This window comes from Orcinus orca, chromosome 17 (genome assembly GCF_937001465.1).
Source record: "Orcinus orca chromosome 17, mOrcOrc1.1, whole genome shotgun sequence".
Taxonomy (NCBI): domain Eukaryota; kingdom Metazoa; phylum Chordata; class Mammalia; order Artiodactyla; family Delphinidae; genus Orcinus; species Orcinus orca.
Window position 1 is genome coordinate 34,629,356 of NC_064575.1, and position 13,794 is coordinate 34,643,149.

Here is a 13,794-nt window from a genome sequence, read left to right on the forward strand (position 1 = left end):
AAGACAGAGTGACTGTCTTCTTTGGGACATAGATGAAGACCCCAAGATAGACAATATCAAGGACAAATTATGTAGAAAAGATATTATCTCAGTCCTTGGAACATGTCATCCAGGATAGAACAAGAAGTAGATTTATTATCAAGTACATGAAGCCAGAGACAGTAAGCAATGAGTGGTAGTTGCTTAAAATAGACAGGTTTTAGAAGTAGAGGCACGGATGTAGAAAACAAACTTAGGGTTACCAGGGGATTGTGGCAGGGAGGCTAAATTGGGAGATTGGGACTGAAATATACACACTACTATACATGAAATAAATAACTAGTAAGAACCTGCTCTTCTTATTAGCCCAGGGAACTCCATTCAGTACTCTGTAATGGGCTATTTGGAAAAGACTCCAAAAAAAAAAAATAAAAGTGGGGCTTCCCTGGTGGCACAGTGGTTGAGAGTCCGCCTGCTGATGCAGGGGACACGGGTTCGTGCCCCGGTCCGTGAAGATCCCACATGCTGCGGAGCGGCTGGGCCCATGAGCCATGGCTGCTGAGCCTGCGCGTCTGGAGCCTGTGCTCCACAACGGGAAAGGCCACAACAGTGAGACGCCCGTGTACTGAAAAAAGAAAAAAAAAAAAAGTGGATATATGTACATGTATAACTGATTCACTTTGCTGTACACCTGAAACTAACACAACACTGTAAATCAACTATGCTCCAATAAAAATTTAAAGAAAAAATAGGTTTTAAGAACCATAGTCAGGGAGCAGTGTGGATTGGAAAGACCTTGCAAGAAAAATTTCTGCATCCTCAGACAATGCTCCCCAAGCTGGCTATTGCAAGGGTGAGCATTTAAGAGATCTTTGACCTAAGGAGGACATGAGATTAACAGTCTATCCCAATGTGCATGAATTATTCTCCTCCGTGCTATCAGAAATCAGATGGCATCCTAGAGCAGGGGTCAGCAGATCTTTTTTGTAAAGGGTCAGATAGTAAATATTTTGGATTTTCTGTACCATACGTCTCCATTGCAACTGCCCATCTGCTGCCGTAGCACAGAAACAGCCATGCACAATACGTTAAGGAATGGATGAGGCTGTGTTCAAGCAAAACGTTATGTACAAAACCAGGAGTCAAGCGAGATCTGATCAGTGGGCCAGAGTGTGCGGACGCCAGTTCTGGGTCAGTGTTCACAGCTGAATGAGTCATGAGGCCTTAAGTTCCAGTTCTCATTCTACTACTTTCTACCTGGGTGAACTTGGGTTCGTCCTTTTATTTATATGGGCCACTGTATTAGTCAAGGTTCTCCAGAAAAACAGAACCAACAGCATGTGTATACAATGTGCCCATATATACTGACAGATATAGATCTAGATATCCATATCTATATAAAGATAGAGAAAGAGAGAGAGATTTTAAACAACTGGTTCACACAATAATAGAGGCTTGGTAAATTCAAAATCTGCAGGTTAGGCTGTCTAGAGACTCTCGGAAGAGTTGCAGTTCAATTTCTGTAAGTCTTCTGGCAGAATTCCTTTTTGCAACAGGGAGGTCAGTCTTTATTAAGAGCTTCACCTGATTGGATGAGGCCCATGCATATTATGGAGGATAATCTGCTTTACTCAAAGTCCACCACAAATTTAATTATGAATTTCATCCATAAACACCATCACAGGGACTACCCTGGTGGCACAGTGGTTAAGAATCCGCCTGCCAATGCAGGGGACACGGGTTTGAGCCCTGGTCTGGGAAGATCTCACATGCCGTGGAGCAACTAACCCCGTGCACCACAGCTACTGAGCCCGTGCACCTAGCGCCCATGCTCTGCAACAAGAGAAGCCACCGCAATGAGAAGCCCGCACACCACAACAAAGAGTAGCCCTCGCTTGCTGCAAATAGAGAAAGCCCACGTGCAGCAACGAAGACCCAATGCAGCCAAAAATTATAAATAAATAAAACATAAAAATTTTAAAAAACACAAAAACACAATCACAGAAATATCCAGAATAATATTTGACCAAATAACTGGGCATGGTGGCCCAGACAAATTGACATGGAAAATTCACCACCTAAGCCATAGTTGTGTCACCTTTTACTGAGAAATATGACTTATCTGAACTATTTTGATACCTAGAAGATACCTTCTAGAGGTAACACCCTCAGTATTTTACATGGTAGGCAGTAGAGGGAATGAGCCCATTTGCCCAGTCATATGACACCTAAAGGATAAAATTCTGTCTTCACTCTCCAACCCACAAGGATGAATGCCAAAAATACATCACTTATATCTGCTTTAGCTAACATAGGATAGGTCTGGAACAGACCTATGCTCCCAGTAAGTCTCATGAAATGCTGTTTCATTAAGGAGAGACTTTACTTGCTAAGATTAGAAGCAAAAGAGGGTGGTGGATAAAAAACTGTCCAAGGATATAAGCTCATGCAAGGAAGCAGGCAAGAGAATGGGTATCCGAAGATGTGCGCTCTGAGCCAACACTAATTCAACAGCATCAGGTTACAATTCAGGGAGCCCAACCGCTGGGTTTTTTTTCCCCCTTCTTCTTTTCCCCCAAAGAGGGACAAGCATACTGACAAAGGAAGAGCATTAGTCACCACAGATAAATTGCTTTTTAGAGGTGATCTCGCAAATGGTTTGGCTCAGTGTAGACTATGATTTGGCTCCCCAAACCATAAGCTAGAGCATTTCATTCCAGGTCCCTCCTCAAATATCCATGATAGGTAAAACTCTGGCATCAAGTAGGTCTTGAAATCTCCTCAGGTGATTATAATATGCAACCAGGGCTGAGAATCTGGAGATGTAGAGCAAATTTAAATTGAACTTTAGTTAAACAGTAAAACAAGCTCTGACTCTACTGGCTGGAGCTAGACAAGGGATATGGATTTAGTGGGATGAGAAGATAGAGGACACCAGGGAGTAAATCAAATGCTTTACACCTGTGCTTAGCTAATTGTTACTCAGATAATTCAGACAATCTTACAGCACCTGAACCCTGAAATTCCTTAGTTCTGTTTAAAAAAAAGTAACTCTTCAAGTAACTGAACTCTGAGAATCATGCCAATCATAAAAAGAAGAAATCTTATTTTTTGAATTAGTTGATTTCATATATACTGTTTCACTTTCATGATATTAATTAGTTATCTTTCTTTCCATTTTATGTTTGAGGAAAGTAAGGCTTTAAAGTCTCAGTAATTTTCTCAAGGTCACTTGTTAAGGGTGTGGTAGGCAGCATAATGGCTCCTAAAAATGCCCTCACCCTAATCCCTAGAACCAATAATATGTTACCTTACACGGTAAAGAGGACTTTGCAGATATGACTGAAGTTATAGGCCTTGAGATAGAAAGATTATCCTGGATTACCTCATGGAACAAATCTAATTGCATGAGTCCTTAAAAGCAGAAAACCATTCCCAACTGTAGAAAGAGAAAGAGAGAGATGTCCTAATAGAAGCAGAATCAGAGAGATGCAACATTTTGGGGTTTGTAGGTGGAGAAAGGGGACTCTGAGTCAAGGACTACAAGTGACCGCTGGAAGCGGATAAAGTCCAGGGAACAGAAACACCCCTAAGAGCCTCCAGAAAAGAATGTAGCTCTGCCAACACTTTTTTTTCTTTTTTAACCATCTTTATTGGAGTATAATTGCTTTACAATGGTGTGTTAGTTTCTGCTTCATAACAAAGTGAATCAGCTATACATATACATATATCCCCATATCTCCTCCCTCTTGCATCTCCTTCCCACCCTCCCTTCCCTATCCCACACATCTAGGTGGACACAAAGCACAGAGCTGATCTCCCTGTGCTTTGTGGCTGCTTCCCACTAGCTAGCTATTTTACATTTGGTAGTGTATATATGTCCATGCCACTCTCTCACTTCATCCCAGATTACCCTTCCCCGTCCCTGTGTCCTCAAGTCCACTCTCTATGGCTGCGTCTTTATTCCTGCCCTGCCCCTAGGTTCTTCATAACCATTTTTTCTTTTTTTTTTAGATTCCATATATATGTGTTAGCATATGGTATTTGTTTTTCTCTTTCTGACTTACTTCACTCTGTATGACAGTCTCTAGGTCAATCCACCTCACTACAAATAACTCAATTTCATTTCTTTTTATGGCTGAGTAATATTCCATTGTATATATGTGCCACATCTTTATCCATTCATCTGTCGATCCTGCCAACACTTTTACTTTACTCAATTGAGACCAATGTCAGACTTGTAAGGTCATAAATTTACGTTGCTTTGAGTCACTAAATTTGGGATAATTTGTATGAAAGCAATAAAAAAAAATACAGAGGTCCTACAAGAGCCAGGCTATATATTTATACTTAAGTATTTCTGAAATGAATTTAACCTTGTGATTGACAGCAGCAGCAGCAGCAGCTTCCAAGGGATCCCACCACACACCTGAGGCAAAAGGAGCCTAATACAAAGCAGTGACAGCAGCAGGTCACTGGCCCACACTTGGGGTAGAGGGGGACTTGATCTACTGTAGCAGCAGCATAGCCTGAATGGGAACCCATCCTCCTGTGGCACTAGTCCCATCAACATTAGTCTAATCTGCTAGCATCTGCTGTGCCAACAGGCCCAACATATACAAACCCGCCAACTCAGTAGCATTAAGTGAGCCAGGCTCAGTGTTTCCTGAAACTCATATCCAGTTGCACTGGAAATCCAAGATATCACCTACTGTTATGAAAACATAAACAATAACAGAAGACTGGGAACTTCAGAAAGAAAAGGGGAACAATGGAATGGGTGAAAACAAATGGGGTAAATATAAGAGATTATCATTAGCCTCATGAGTTTCTTAAATTCTATATGATGGTCGAAGCAAAAATGATGACACCATCTGATGGGGTTCTCAATGTAGAGAAAGGAAATACTACAGAAAATCATACTTTAAAACTGGGGAATATTAAGAGACCTAAATGGAAGTAAAATTTTGAAACTTCACTTGAAGTAATGGAACACTGATTCCAGTAGGCTATGATAAATTACATATGTATACTGTAATGCCAAAAGCAACCACTAAGAAAACTATACAAACAGTATACACAAATGATTATAAATGAATTAAATTAAAATGGACTTATTAAAAAATGTTTAAGTAACCCACAAGAAGGAAAAATAAGGGAAACACAGGATTGAGAAACTAAGGTAAAAGACAAAACAAAAAATAACATGGTAGATGAAATCTTTGACATGGTAATAATTACATTAACAGTAAATGGTCTAAATAACCAACTCAAAGACAGAGATTGGAAGAGTAGATTAAAAAATCGCAAGCATGATCCAACTATATACTGTCTATAAGAAGCTTACTTTAAACATCATGATATAGGTAGTTCAAAGTAAAAGGATGAAAATGATATATCATGTGAACATTAATCGGAAAAAGCAGGAATGGCTATATTAATATCAGATAAAGTACACTTCAGAGCAAAGGAAATTATTAGGGGCAAAGAGGGTCATTACATAAAGATAATAGGAATAATCCACCTAGATGACCTAGTGATACTAAATGTGTGTGCACCAAACAACAGAACTTCAAAATACATGAAGCAAACACTGAAAAAGGTAAAAGGAGAAAGTTTTAAATCCACAATTATTATTTGAGACTTCAACACAGCAATTTATACAACTACCAGAGAGAAAAATCAGCAAGGATATGGAAGAACTGAAAACATCATCAATCAACAGGATATAACTGACATTTAAAGAACACACTCAGTAAGAGCAGAATACATATTCAAGTGTCCATGGAACATTCACTCATATACCATATACTGGGCGATAAAAAAACATTAGGAGATTTAAAAGAATTAAAATTATAGAGAGTATGTTCTCTAGCCATAATGGAATCAGACTAGAAATCAATAAGAGAAAGACAACAGGAAAATCTTCAATCACATGAAAACTAAACATCACACTTCCAAATAACTCATGGGTAAAAAAGACAGCATCAAGGAAAAAATTTTAAATGCATAGAATAAAAGAAAATGCAGATACAACAGATCAAAGTTTGTGGAATGAAGTGAAAGCAATGCTGAAAGGGAAGTTTATAGCACTAAATTGGGAAAGAAAATATTTCAAAGCAATAATCTAATTTTCTATATTAAAATAGTAAAAAAAGGAAGAAGAAAAAACACTAAACAAGCAGAAAGAAGGAAATAATAAAGATGAAACATAAATCCATGAAACTGAAAACAGGAAAATAGGGGGGGAAATCAATGAAACAAAAGGCTGGTTCTTTGAAATAAACAATCTAACCAATAAAGATCTAGCAATACTGATAAAGATAAACAGAGAGATGGCACAAATCACAGATATCAGAAATGCAACCAGGGATACCATGACATATCCTGCAGGTTAATGAGGGACAAGTTACTATGAACAAGTCTACACTATAAATTCAAAAATGTAGATGAAATGGGCCAATGTTTCTACACCCAAAACTACCAAAACTCAGCCAAGATGAAATAGATAATCTCAATTTTCCTGTAACCATTAGAAACACTGGTTTTTCATTTAAAAACTCCCAAAAGAAATGTTCAGGCTTAGATGTTTCACTTTTACCCAAGACTTAAAGAATTAACACCAATTTTACATGATTTGATAAGAAATACAAGTAGAGGGAACAGTTTCTAATTAATTTTATGAAGCCAGTATTACCTTGATATCAAAACCAGACAGGGATAGTATAGAAAGAAACCTACAGACCAATATTTTTTATGAAATTGGCTGAAAAACCCTCAGCCAAATATTAGCAAATTAAATCCAGAAATATATGAAAAGAATAATATACCATGACCAAGTGGGATTTATTCCAGTTATGCAAAGTTGGTTAAATATTTGAAAATTAAACAGTGTAATCCACCATATCCAATAGATTAAGGGGGAAAAGTCATGTGATCCTATCCATTAATGCAGAGAAAGCATTTGACAAAATCCAATCCCATTCATGATTTTAAAAAAAGAAGAAAAAAAACTCCAAGCAAACTAGGAATAGAAAAGGAGCATACTGAAACTCATAAAGATGATCTACAAACAACCTATACCGACATGATATTTAACTGTGAAAGACTGGATGCTTTCTCTGTAAGATCAGAAAAAAGGCACTGATATCTGCTCTCACCACTTTTATTAAATATATCACTGGAGGTTCTAGTAAGAAAATAAAGCAAAAATAAATAAATACATAAATTTAAAAGTTAAATTTTTAAAAAGTTTATTTAAAAGATAAAAGGACTATTCCTACTACGTTGCATAGGAAGGAACATATCCTACTGAATGTTGAATAGTAATATATCCTATTATACTGAATAAGGAAAAGTAAAACTGTCTGTATCTGAAGATGAGATGATAATCTAAATGGAGAAAATACCAAGGAATCCACAAAAAGCTTGAGAAATAATATTAGTTTGTAAATGATTTAGAGTACAAGATCACCACAATTTTATCAAATTATATATTAATAACAAATGTGTAGAAGCTTAAATAAAAATATGTGATGCCATTTACAACTGACCTAAACAAATACTTAACTATAAGCCCAATAAGACATTTATAGGACCTCTAGACTGAAAATTACAAAATGCTGATGAAGAAAAATTTTTAAGTCCCAAACAAATAGGGAGACATACCTTGTTCATGGATTAGAAAACACAACATGATAAAGATGTCAATTCTCCCCAAGTTAAGAGGCTTAACACAATTACTCTTAAAATGCCCTCAAGGTTTTTGTGGATCTAGACAAGCTTATTCTAAGATTTATATGGTAAGAAGAGGCTGAAGAATAGCTAAAACAACTTGTAAAGGAAGATGAAAATGGGAGGAATTAATCTACCCAATTTCAAGATTTTGCAGTAATGATGGAGGGTAGATACATAGATCAATGGAATGGAATAGAGAACCCAGAAATAGACTGACATAAATACATATAACTTGTTTTTGACAGCAGTGCAAAAGCTATCAAGGAAGAATAGACTTTTCAAAAAATGGTACTGAAACAGTTGGACATCCCTCGACAAAAACAAACAAACAAAAAATGAACCTTAACCTCCACACCTTACACAAAAATTAAATCAAAGTGGATCATAATCTTAAATGTAAAAGTAGGACATTTTTAGAAAAAAAAATAGGAGAAAATGTTTGGCATCTAGAACTAGGGGAATAATTCTTAGATTTGACACCAAAAGTATGATCAATAAAGGCAAAAGCTGATAAATTGGATCTCATCAAAATGAGTTAAAAATGCTTCATAGAAGAGCCTTTTAAGTGGATGAAAACTCAAATTACACAGTAGGAAAACATATTTGAAAATCCCATATGAGACAAATGACTTGTATCTATAATATACAAAGAACTCTCCAAACAACTTAAAAAAATCCAACTAGAAAATAGGCAGAAGACAGGAACAGACATTTCATGGAAGAGAATATACACACGGCAAACGAGCACATGAAAAGATGCTCAGCATCATTAGCCATTAGGGAAATGCCAATTAAGACCATAATGAGATGTCAGAGAGTAACTAAAATTAAAGTATAGTGACAACATCAAATGCTGGCGAGTACATAGAAAAATTATATCACATCACTGGTGGGAAAATAAAATGGTTTAGCCACTCTGATCAACAGCTTGACAGTCTCTTTTAATCCTAAAAGTAGATTCACCCTACAACGCAGTAATTGTACTCTTGAGCATTTATCCAAAAGAAACAAAAACTTAATTAAGTTCCCACAGAAACTTACACATAAATGTTCATAGCAGTTTTATTTATAATAGCCAAAAACTGGCAACTACCCAAATATCTTTCAGTGGATGAATGTTGAAACAAATTGTGATAAAATCTTATGATAGAATACTACCGAGCAACAAAAAGGAACAAATTATTAATATATGCAAAAATTGAAATGAACTTCAAGGGAATGATGCCGAGGGAAAAATTTTGAAAAGCCGATCTCCGAAGATTAAGTAATTCATGATTATGTTTACATATTATTCTTAAAATAACAAAACCGTGGAGATGGAGAACAGATTAGAAGTTGCCAAGGGTTAGAGATGGGGGTAGAAGGTACAGCGGGGGAACTCTGTGAGGTTTTTGTGGTTCCAGTACAAATAATACAGCAATCTTGGTTTTAATTCCTAAAGATTTCTAAAAGCAATTCCTAATAAGAGGTGTCCAGATATTTAGCAATGGCAGATTAGAGGTATAGCTCCCCAACATAACAACTTCAAAAGAGAACATACTAATTCAATGCATATGTTAATTTCAAAAAGGCCAGTCACAATACTTAAATGGTATATATCTTAACGATATTATTCTAAGTATCCAGCTATACCAGATGGACTAGCAAGATTTTCTGTACATTCAACCTTATTTAAGACAGTAAATCTTATAATAAGACAGTTAAAAAAAGAAAAAGAAAAAAAAAACAAACCTCAACTACAGTTGGATATTTTCATAGGAAGATGAGGTGAAAATATGCAGCAGCGGTTCAAAAGCTTAAGCAGTGGCACCTAAATTTGGTTGTGCATTAGAATCATCTGAAGCACTTTTTAAAAACCCTCACACTGACGGTTGGTCATCGTAGACCAATAAAATCATTTTAAATCTCCTCAGACGATGCCAATGTCTAGCCAGAACTGAGAACCAGCGGACTAAGCAGAAGGGGATGTTTCTACAAAGATCTCTTAACAGTAAGTCCTTTCACCCAATCAGATTTACCTCCCCGCAAAGGGCTAAAGAACGCTAGTGTTGTCCATACTTGCTTAGCTTTAATTAGCACTTGTGACTTGCCCAAAACCTAGATCATGTTTCCCCTAAATTTCATGTTATTCCCTATGTTTTTCAAACCCAGGGCTAAGGGGTTTGCCAGGATGAGATTTTAAGTGCTCACACAGGGGAAGTCCCTGGCAAACCAGGACAGCGGTCCCTCTACATTGAAATGTAAAGCATCCTAAATAACCCTGCCACTGCTCCCAGATCCTAGTCTGTGCCAACCAGTGGAGAAAAGGCATTCTCCATTACTACCACGGCAAATGCTGCTGTACTTGCCTTGGCTGGTCCCTATCTTTTCCAGGCACCACTCCCCTTCACCTGCTGGTGGATGCTTTGGCCAGCTGACAATGCAGATATTTTCAAACTTTAAGGTGAATAAAAATCATCTGGAGGGCCTGTTATAACAGAGATCACTGAGCCCCACCAGAGCTGCTGATTCCATAGGGCTGGGACAGGGCCCTAAAACTTGAATATCTGACACATTATCAGGGGACGCTGGTAAAACTGGTCAGGTTGTTACCGAATGCAGGTTCGTGTGTCTGAAGCACAGAGAGGCCAAACAAACCTAAAGGTTGGAGTCTGGAGCAGAGAAAGGTTTATTGCAGGATCGAGCAAGGAGAGGGGTGGCCCGAGTTCCAAAACACCCTGAAATCTCCAAAGGATTTCAGCAAAGCATTTTTAAAGGCCAGGTGAGGGAGGGACGTCCCAGGGAGTGTGATCAGCTCGTGCACAATCCTCTGATTGGTTGATGTGGAGGCCACAGGGCAGGTAACATTATCCATCCTTAGGTGCCAGAAGGTCTGGGGGCTACGTGCTCATGATCATCAAGGAGTTAATTTCTTCCACTGGGTGGTGGTTTTGAGCATCTGAAAACTCAAGAAATATGCCTGAGATACTATTATCTGAGTACTTCAGAGAGGAACTACAGCAGAGGATATGGGGGATGCGTCTGTCCTAGGAAGGCCCCATAGGGTACTGCTTGGTTACAAGGTGACCATACTTTGAGAACCACTGCTCTAGTGGCCTGGAATGTTCAGAAAGTAATGGAAGAATCCCTTCCCAGGTCTAGATTCTAGTATCGCCAGCTATTTTGGTGGGGGGAAGGGTAAGTTTTGTCCTTGCTTGGACTTCTTGTTCATTTATATCAAAGCCTATTTGAGGCAGTGCGCTCGGCAGTCCTGCAGTTCTGTCTTTTGCTTCAACAGTGTTTGGAATGAACAGACCCAGGGACGCTCCTTGCTCCAGCCCCCGACCACCCTCCAACCTTTCTTCCTGTCGCAGCCTTTGGAATCAGCCACTCAGCTATCCTCAGCCTCCAGGACAGGCCAACACCGTTTTTTGAGCTTAGCTCCTTATCACTGATCAACCACGAGTTCCCAGGTGCGTCAGAATTATTCCATCGAGGTGGAGGCCGCCGTCCACCGCCTGTTCAACATGCATCTGGGGACACTTACCTCTCTCTGAGCTTCTATTTCGACAGCAACAATGGGACTCTGGACAGTGTGGGCCACATTTTTCGCCAACTGGCTGAGGAGAAGTGTGAGGGCGCCCAGCATCTCTTGAAAATGCAAAACCAGTGCTGTGGCCGCGCCCTCTTCCAGGATGTGCGGAAGCCTTCTCAAGATGAGTGGGGTAAAACCCAGGACGCGGTGGAAGCCGCCATTCTTAGGGAGAAGAGCCTGCACCAGGCACTATCAGATCTGCGCGCCCTGGGTTCCGCCCGCGCAGACTCCCACCTCTGTGACTTCCTGGAGAGCCGCTTCCTGGAGGAGCAGGTGAAACTCATCAAGAAGATGGGCGACCACCTGACCAACCTCCTTAGGCTGGCTGGTCCGCAGGCTGTGCTGGGCGAGTATCTCTTTGAAAGGCTCACCCTCGAGCACAAACAGGAGTCTCTGAAGTCCAGCGGCCTCCGAGGAGGCCCTCTGGCATCAGAGCTTCTGCCTGAAGCCCTGCTCTGCAGCTACTAGGCAGCTTTGTAACCGCCCTGGAGCCCTCTCCCAAGCCTTGGACCAAATGGAAACAATAACGCTTTTTGCAGAAGGAAAAAAAAAAAGCCTATTTGAAACACAAACAGAATAAAGAGGAAAAAAAGAAATATATGTATATATATATATTCATGTTCTTTTTTTTCCTTTTTTTAAAAATTTATTTTACTGAAGTATAGTTGATATACAATGTTGTGTTTATGCTGTACAACAAAGTGATTCAGTTATACGTATATATAATTTTTCATATTCTTTTCCATTATGGTTAATTACAGGACATTGAATATAGTTCCCTGTACTATGCAGTAGGACCTTGTTGTTTATCCATCATATATATAATAGGTTACCTCTGCTAATCCCAAACTCCTAATCCATCACTCCCCCACCTCCCCCTTCCCCTCGGGAACCACAAGTTTGTGTGCTATGTCTGTGAGTCTGTTTGTTTCATGGATAAGTTCATTTGTATCATATTCTAGATTCCACATATAAGTGATATCATATGGTATTTGTCTTTCTCCTTCTCACTTACTTCATTTAGTATAATAGTCTCTAGGTCCAGCCATGTTGCTGCAAATGGCATTATTTCATTCTTTTTTATAGCTGAGTAGTATTCCATTTTATATATATCACATCTTCTTTATCCATTCATCTGTGAGTGGACATTTAGGTTGTTTTCATGTCTTGGCTATTATAAATAGTGCTGCTGTGAACATAGGGGTGCATGTATGTTTTCGAATTATAGTTTTGTCCACATATATGCCCAGGAGTAAGATTGCTGGATCACATGGTAGCTCTATTTTTAGCTTTTTGAGGAACTGCCATAGTGTTTTCCATAGTGGTTGCACCAATTTACATCCCCACCAACAGTGTAGAAGTAAGTCAGAAAGAGAGAGACAAATACCGTATGCTAACACATATATATAGAATTTGAGAAAAAAAATGTCATGAAGAACCTAGGGGTAAAACAGGAATAAAGACACAGACTTACTAGAGAACGGACTTGAGGATATGGGGAGGGGGAAGGGTAAACTGTGACAAAGCGTGAGAGAGGCATGGACATATATTCATGTTCTTTTAACATATGAATTGCCCCACTTTATCTGTGTGAAATAAGTTGTTCCCGTTATTGGGCTGCTTCTCAAGCTTTGCTGCTCATTTGAATGACCTAAAGAGCTTTTAAGAAAAACATTGGTGTCTGGGTCCCAGCCCCAGAGATTTTGATTCAGTAGGTCTAGGGAGGAGCCTGGGCACAGGGAGGGCTCAGAGTTCCCCAGGTGATTCTAATGTGCAGCAACTTTGGGAACCACCTCTTGGCTTCAATCCAGCTAGTGAGCAGATATTAAATCTAAGACACATGGGCTAGTGCGTGAGCTCTAGGAAGATTCGTGCCAGGGAAAATGATCGATAGTTGTGTTACTTCTCTGAAATGGATTGAAATTTCCAATTAGCATGAACAGGGGAGGGTGAATGGGTGAATGCAATAAAGTGTATCGTTTACGTATTGCCCTATGTGTATGGCTAGAAGCTTTTGCAACTGAGGTCTGCCCTACTTTTCATGCTAATGGTAATGCTTGTCCTCCTAATGCAGCTGTAAACTTTATAAGCCCATAGGTAGACAGCATCACAAAATATTTACCCCTCCCCACTGGCCCACTCTCAAGCTTCTCTCCTCTTCCCCAATACACAAATGTACATCAATGCTCTTGAGACCAATATCAACATATTGACCTTCAATTCTTCTACTTTGCAGCTTCCCTCTTATCAGGAGATGTCAGCATTTAGTGCAAGGACAAGTGCTTGCCTCTTGGTGAGTAATGTAGGCAATGCCTCCAAGAGACAAATAGCCCTTAGGGAGGGGGAAAAAGTCTTTCAAAAAGGTTGATGCCCAGAGGAGGCATTTTCAGTCATCTCAGCTTAGAGGTCAAATATCCAAAATTAAAAAGGTTAAAAAAAAGAAAAAGAAGAAAGCAAGGAAGAAAAGAAGGAAACAATTTTCTTATCTCATAGTAATAAGGCAG

At 39.1% G+C, this 13,794-nt stretch overlaps 1 pseudogene; it reads left to right on the top strand.

The window, feature by feature from the left end:
- The first annotated feature begins 1,078 nt into the window (after window positions 1-1,078).
- LOC125961668 (ferritin light chain-like) lies at window positions 1,079-13,256 on the top strand (annotated as a pseudogene).
- Window positions 13,257-13,794: the final 538 nt, after the last annotated feature.